The sequence below is a fragment of the Eriocheir sinensis genome, chromosome 8 (assembly GCF_024679095.1).
Source record: "Eriocheir sinensis breed Jianghai 21 chromosome 8, ASM2467909v1, whole genome shotgun sequence".
Taxonomy (NCBI): Eukaryota; Metazoa; Arthropoda; class Malacostraca; order Decapoda; family Varunidae; genus Eriocheir; species Eriocheir sinensis.
Genome location: NC_066516.1, coordinates 25,425,496 through 25,433,442, shown reverse-complemented (window position 1 = coordinate 25,433,442; position 7,947 = coordinate 25,425,496). Strand labels below are relative to the sequence as shown.

General features: G+C 41.6%; 1 long non-coding RNA gene across 1 annotated transcript; it reads right to left on the bottom strand.

The window, feature by feature from the left end:
• Positions 1-2,362: 2,362 nt before the first annotated feature.
• On the bottom strand, positions 2,363-7,947 carry LOC126995751 (uncharacterized). Its single transcript, XR_007750678.1, has 4 exons — positions 7,840-7,947; positions 6,683-6,728; positions 4,813-4,965; positions 2,363-3,484 (listed from the first exon to the last, which is right to left on the bottom strand). It is a non-coding gene; the product is annotated as an uncharacterized LOC126995751 (long non-coding RNA).

The window sequence follows — 7,947 nt, the reverse complement described above, 5'->3', positions numbered from 1 at the left end:
TGACCAGAAGAAATGGTTAATTTCGGAAGGAGAGATGGCTTGATACTCCCTTCTTGAAGGGTTCCAAGTCATAGGCAGGAGGAAATACAGACAAAAGAAGGCTGTTCGAGTTTACCACAGAACGAGATGAAAGAAGGATGCTGATCTTGCATAAGGGATTTGGATAATTCAGGGATGAGCAGAAATAGAAAGTCATGTGCATCGTTACTGCGGGAGGGTGGACGTATGTAGTTAGGAAATTCAGAAGAGTAGTCAGCATAAAAAAATATCGATAAAAGGTAGAAAGAGAGGCAACATTGCTGCGGGACTTGAGAGGTAGAAGACTGTCAGTAAAAGGAAAGGGCTTGGTGAGACGAAAAGTTTTCGACTGTACTCTATCCAAAAGGTGTGTGTGTGTGTGTGTGTGTGTGTGTGTGTGTGTGTGTGTGTGTGTGTGTGTGTGTGTGTGTGTGCGCGCGCGCGTGTGCGTGTGTAGCCCAGCCACACATGAGATGCATACTACATATGAGGGTGGACAAGGCCCTTATACGTGGACAGCATCTGAGAGGGGAAACTGGTGGAGACGATACAGAACGCCTAATCTCGAGGAAGCTGATTTAACAAAAGAAGAAATATAAAGTTTACAGTTAGGATTTTGAGTTAGGATATGCCTAGAATGTTTAATGTAGATGAAGGGGACAGCTAAGTGTTATCGAAGAGTAGTGGATAATTGTTTGGAAGATTGTGTCGAGTTAACAAGTTGAGTTTTTGAGACATTAAAGGGCAATAAGTTTCTTCGGCCCCATTCAGAAATAAGAAATGCTCATAAAACAAAAAATAAAAATAGAATAAATAAAAGTTCTGGTGTTGCCTTACTTCTACACTATTTCTTCGACTTAAGCTCCTGTAGTAGGGGCCGTGGGGGAGAGGATCAAGGCATCTCAGTAACTAATTATGATCATTGTTTTCGGGTGTCTAATAAATTTCTTAAAATCTAACTCACACCACAACGCACCATTATGCAATAACTCTCCAGCTTCACCTTTATTCTCCTTTTTTTCTTCTGTGAGTCAGTAATAAATGTGCTAATAATCAATGGCGTGGTACAGCAGACTGGCGCCTCACGGGTACAGTGCGGGATGAGGCTCGTAAGTGTGATATGTTTGAGCAATAACAAGAAGAGGCGTATGTAAGGATCCCGACCTTGTAAGATTTTGGCAAGGCTGATGCGGAGAAGGAAAAAAAAGGAGGGAAGAAGAATAGAAAGAAGTAGAAGAATATGTGCGGCAATAACGAAGAAATTTAAACAGAAAAAAAGAAAAAAACGGGAAAAAAAGAAACCGACGAAGGCGAAGATGACGAACAAAAGAAAGAGGGAGAAGGCTACCAAGCATAATACAGTTAGACGATTGACATCACAACCTTGGACGTGTGCTAGGAGACAAACAACGATGATAAACAAAACAAAAAAAGTAAAAGATTCAAGACAAAAACGTCGATTTGAGTACCGTTAGAGGAAAAAAGATAAATATTTTCTCCAACCGTTTTATCCTCCAGTGACGAAGGCTTACAGGGAAGAAAAATAAACAACGTTATTAATTTACCTCCCCACAAAAATAAATCACCTAATTCTTCGTAATGTAAAATCTCAAACGATGAGCAAACATGTGAACTTGAGCTTGAAAGAAAGAATAAATGAGCTTCTTTAGATGTAAAAATAAGTTATGCTGTCCTCCAAACGACATCCCTTATCCACAATAACAAATAATTTAACTTTTTGTAATAACGAAGGAATTAATGTTAAGAACACATGTGCAAAGGTCGGTAAAAGAAATGAAAACATTTTACGCAGTACATTAATTCCCCCACCGCCCTTCACACGCCACTCAGGACTCATAAAAAAGACTGACTAATGATTTTAATCCTAAGAGCAAATGCACGAACATAATATGAAAGAAGCAAGAGTTATTTATTATCCACCATGTCATTTTCCTTCACTGCGCACCACGAGTACCCATAATAAAAAGTAATAACAAAAGATTTTATTGCGAAGCAGCAACGTCCAAAGCCAAGGTAATCAACAAGGAAATATACTCGTTATTATTCAGCATATTAATCTTCCTTTACCACCAGTAAGTCCAGTACTATATATTAAAGCATCCAGCATACTAACATCCTCTTAACTGCCGCTCAAGCAACGTTCAATACCCATAAAAAGCTAAGAAAAGACTTTTATAAGAAGGATAAATTTTCAAAGGTAAGTTGATAGATGAGATCATCACATTAATCTCCCTTTACTGCCCATCAACAAACATTTCGTACCCATTAAAATGTTACTAGCAAAAAAACACTAGTAATGGTGGGTCAAATAGAAACACTGGCCGTCTCTTGCACATTAATTTCCTTATAATGCCCGCCAAATTACACTCCGCACTTAACAAAATATTACGTATCAAATTATCTGCGTACCTGCAGGTAACAATCAAACAAAAGGTAAGCCATTAAAAAGTAGCTTCTGCAGCATAACAGTTTCCCTTTATTGTCCTTCAACCGGCATTCCACAACCATGAAAATAATATACTCGGAATACTTCGAACAATCGTGCGTTTCCCTTGTGCTCAGTGGATTCGTAAAGGCACTCATTCGTGAATAACATGTAGTCGACAAGATTACGGGCGGGCGGCTACGAAGATACATGTTCAACTAAAGATTTTTTCCCCAGTTGCAGTTTTCAGCCTCCGACAAAACCCTGAATGTTCACGGTCTTCTTGGGTTCATTCTCGTGTGCGTGTCTGTGTGCGTGTGCGCGTGTGTGCGTGTGTGTGTCATCGTTAATTGTACATCATTTTATTTTTGTTATTGAGCTTTTCTTGTCGTTCTCATTGTCAACTTTTTCAATCTTCTCGGCGCTGGCTACTATATTATCATCGGTGGTGAGCTGTTATTAAAGATTATCCCTCCTGTTACAGTTATTTTAATTATGGATTTGCTGCGATATCAATATTTCCCACCACCGTCCTCTAATTCGAATAGAACCGTTTGTTTCATCTTTCGCAATTCAACTCATACCCACAAAGATCTTGGCACTCACTCTCCCTATAGTAAAACCTCGTCGACGTCCATTATATATATTATGTGGTAGTGATCTGGTGTGCGAGGCTGAAGGGTATGTTCTCCAAGTCGTACTCTTCATTCCAATTAGTAATCACATCAATAGGAAAAAATAAACAAAAACTGGACTCCGAGGTGAGAAAATTCCATACGGATTTTCTTAATTACGACAACTTTAGTACTTTCCTGGGGAGCTACTTTCCTACTGTGAGCGCTGATCGGAATGATATGCACTTCGAAGTGGCGAACATATCCTACAAGTCCTTACAAGTACTACGTCGAGTGGGGGTGTGGGTGCCGGTGCATGGTGCCATCTCTTAGTGCAGCACATTGTTTGCGCCTCTCTCCTGCTCCGCCTCGTCCCTGCATTCGCCCTCGTAAGCAAACCGCAGCTCTGGAATGCCGGTTACGTTAGAAAGGACTCGCCTAGTATTAAGTAAAAGGTTAATTACCTCCATAGAAGATGAAGTTAAGATGCAGAGAACTACACAAGATGGAAACTACTCAGTGGATTAAGGTGTGGCAGCCAGATAGAAGCACTAACAGTATAAATTAAAAAAAGAACTACTGATTGGATGAAGTCATGGTTGGCTGCCAAACAGGTTAGTAAAGACCCATAAAAGTTTACAGCAAAAACATAACTACACACTAGATGAAGGCACGATTAACACACAAATTTGTAAAGACGATTGAAGCAGACAAGAAAAAAACTACACTTTAGATAGTCCTCGTTGCCACCTTAGTTGGTAAAGCTGGATACGAGCACACAAGGATGAAATAATAACGTGCAATAGTAAAAAAAAAAAAAAAAACATGCTTAGTTAATGAATGGTTTCCACGCAGTTAAAAATATTGCAAAGGTGCACAAAGTATACAGTAAGAGAAAAATATTACATTCTAAAACAGAAGAAGTAATGACTGCCACAAAAACAAACAAAAAAAGAAAATAGATAAAAATAAAGGAAAGTATGTAACATGCAAGACGGAATGATAACAGCCAAAAAAGTTAGTAACGATGAAATAAATACACAGAAGCAAGAAGTAGGGAATCTTGAGTTTTGTGCTCCGATATATTTATGCTTTTCCTCCACAGGCTAGCCGCTACGGGCGTGAAGGGAGGAAGGGAAAAATACGGAATTTGGAGATTTTTTTCTATCTCCACGTCTTTCTTTTAAACGCTGGCCGGAAAGGGAGAAAAGGAGGAAGATAAACAAGAATCTGGAGCACTTTTTCAGTATCTGTTCGAATTTCCTTCATGAGCTGGTCGAAGAGGGAGGAGGAAGAGGAGATTAATAACTGATCTGGGGTAGTTTCCTTCACGAGCTAGTATGGAGAGGAGACGAGGGAAGGCAATAATCAAAGAAACTGACAGAATTTTCCAATATATACAAGTTTTTCCTTCAGATGCTGGCAAAGAGGACAAGGGAAAGAAGAATGACATGGCTGAGGAGGAGCATGCGAGAGATGGAAAAGGCAGGTGTCTCATGCTGGTTCTTCTGAGCTCAAGCCATGGCAAGGGAAGGGAGAATGGCATGGCAGAGACGGAACAAGAGGTGGCGTAAGAGGTGAAAAAGGTAAGCGCCTCAAGTGGGTTCTTAGCACAAGCCAGGACAAAGGAAGGAAGGCGGAACAAGGTGGTGGCCAGGGCAAGGGTAGGGAGAATGGCATGACTTAGGCAGAACAAAATTGTGCCGAAAGAAGGGATAAATGTAGGCGCCTCACGTGGGTTATCCTTTCGAGCACAGGCCAGGGCGTCGTCGTTGATGTAGGAGCAGCCGTCGCTACCACACAGGGGCCGGAATAAGCGGTTTATCGGGCAGGTCACCGAGCGATATCTCTTCCCCTCTTCCAGGTTGCATAGGCATGTGGCCCAGCCTGACGGCGTGGCGGAGCAGAGAGGAGGGAAAGGGTTCGTGTTCAGTATGTAGCACTTAGGAGCCAGACACATTTATGTACACTCATTTCTTTTAAGAGGTTTCGCTTATATATTTTTTTCTCCGACAAGTTCAACAAATATTCCCTAAGCCACCCCTCCCTATCTGCCTCTAATTAATGTGGCAATAATACTTTTTTCTTTCACATTCATGGTACAATCTCAACTCCCCCTTGCACCATGAATGACCTTCCTTAGCCTCTTCTATAAAATAATGAAGTTGACACTGCAATCAACCAAGAAACACACACACACACACACACACACACACACACACACACACACACACACACACACACACATAAGATGTTTATACAGGTGCGAGTATTCATAATGATAAAGTTCCAAAAACTTTTTCACGACAAATATTTGCGTCTAACACACACACACACACACACACACACACACACACACACACACACACACACACACACACACACACACACACACACACACACCAATTGCCGTTAAGCACGAATCATGACACGCATGTGAAATGAGATTTTTATAATATTGCAAAAGTGTTCGTAATGATAATTTAAACTTAAGGACCCGAGGACTATAACCAGGGCAACGATCTGCATCTAGCATAATACTATAGTCACCGTATGAGTTTCCCCATTTTCTCTGACATATTTCGAGGCGTCCCTTACCTTACCTAAGGATTCGTCCCGATCGGAGAGGGAATATGAGCCCATAATCTAAAACGTATCATCACCTCAGTTCGCCTATTTGAAAAGTCTCTTGTTCCTGGGATTTTCATGGACTGTTTTGTGATCACAGTGATTTTTACACAAGTTTGAACGGATAAATCACCCATGAAAAAACGAGTAATCTTCTTTGTGGCCTTGGAAAATAGTTGTAATGAGAGCCCGATACGTTTAGGAATACGACGCACCATGGGCCTAGGAAAATATGGCACCCTATGAAAATACTGGGCCGTATTACTAAACATTTCCTCGCCCAAGTTCACTATTTGACAAGGCTTTTCGTAGGAGTTAGGGCATTTCCAAGAGTAGTTTTATGGCCCTGGTGGTAGATTGACCCTTCTTCTGTGCCGTGAACCTAAAGAAACACCCATTAGAACCCGATTGATCCCCTCTTAGACCTTTAGAAATAGCTGATGTGAGAACTGAAAGTGTCTTATAATACCGACCATAATTATAACCGTCTCTTCCCCTCCACCCACGCAGTAGTCTGAAGTTTGTAATGTTAAAAATATTATCTACTGCAGATTCATATATGCGGGTAACACAAGGGGCTATGACCACCCTCCCAAGAACTAATCACTCAGGTAATCGACCCTTGGGAATTAAATATTACATAAAATCGACTTTCGTTTGAGTACACATAACATCTTTAATATTAATTCGTTTTCATTGACTTAAACATCCCAGTTATAAACTTTCTAATGATAAGAGCAGGTCCACATTGAAAATAAAAAGGGATTTAATAATTTGTTATTCTAGGCAAATTGTATGTACACATATGCATACTTTACCAAATGAAAAATCTCACTAAATCAAATACCATGAGAGTTAAAAGATGTCAGTCATACTCAATGAAGATGAAATACAGACATGCATCAGTTTTTTTGCCTGCTCCCTTGCCCCGCGTCGCCCCTCTCTTGACACACCCCGCGGCCCCAGGAGTACTCACCCACCAGCAGCAGGAAACACAGCAGATGCAGCGACTTCATGGCGATCTGAAACAAGAGAAAGAGTTAGCAATGCACACAAATAAAGGCCGCTATTAGACCACTACATACTCAAACACCTTTCTCAACGTTCTCCACTTATCTGTCTCATGTCAGCGTAAAAGCAAAAGTGAAGATATCAGGATTGTTAAGAGAGGGAGTGGATTACTGAATATTATGATGGTTGAGTGCAGAGGCTGATGAGAACTTACCATGAAAATAAAGGGGAATTAATCTAATCAGAAACACACACACACACACACACACACATACATACACACACACCAAAAAACTTCGCGAATAAAATTGTTGATATCTAGAGGAAACCCATACCTGAGGAAGCTGGGTGTGCAAATGCTGTACCGAGAGAAACAACGTATGAACATTATGCAGTTGACGGTGCCCTTCCCCCCGTCCCCGTCCCCTCCCCTCCCCGTTTCGTCATGCATCAGGACAAAACCCTTTCACGTCACAATGAGGAGAACACGTCGGCTCATACACGCACCCCATGAGCCCCGTGTGTGCGTGTGTGTGTGTGTGTGTGTGTGTGTGTGTGTGTATAAGTATTTATGTATAAGTATGTATGTATGTATGTATGTATGTATGCATGAGGCCAGCGAGTCAGGTCAACAGGTGTGCATGACTGCCTCACACACACACACACACACACACACACACACACACACACTAACTGACCTTAATCCATACAAAATTTCTTTCGAACCACTGCCATGTGTGTTTGAGAGAGAGAGAGAGAGAGAGAGAGAGAGAGAGAGAGAGAGAGAGAGAGAGAGAGAGAGAGAGAGAGAGAGAGAGATTATTTGGATGAGTGTCTAATGACAGACGGTAAATTATCGCCGACATGGCTGTATAACCATTAACTAGACAAATAGCCAGCTGTAGAAATAGGCGATTAGAGAAAGACATCGGTAAATATAGGCAATCTCGGGTCAGCCTACACAACCACAGGAGAAGACTAACCAACTGACAAGCGGAAACAGCGAGTCTAAAGAAAGCTCTAGAATCCTCGATTGGAAGTAATGAGAACACACACACACACACACATCTGGCCAGTCACAGGTGTTCGTTCTCCCACTGCTCTCACTCGGCCTCTCCTCACCCCTTGCTGTGGTGACGCTCTCCCACCAGTGACTAAAGACGTACTGACGCTCCCTCCTTCCACCCGGGATAATATAAAGGTAATGACGTCAGGGAAATGGGGCGATAA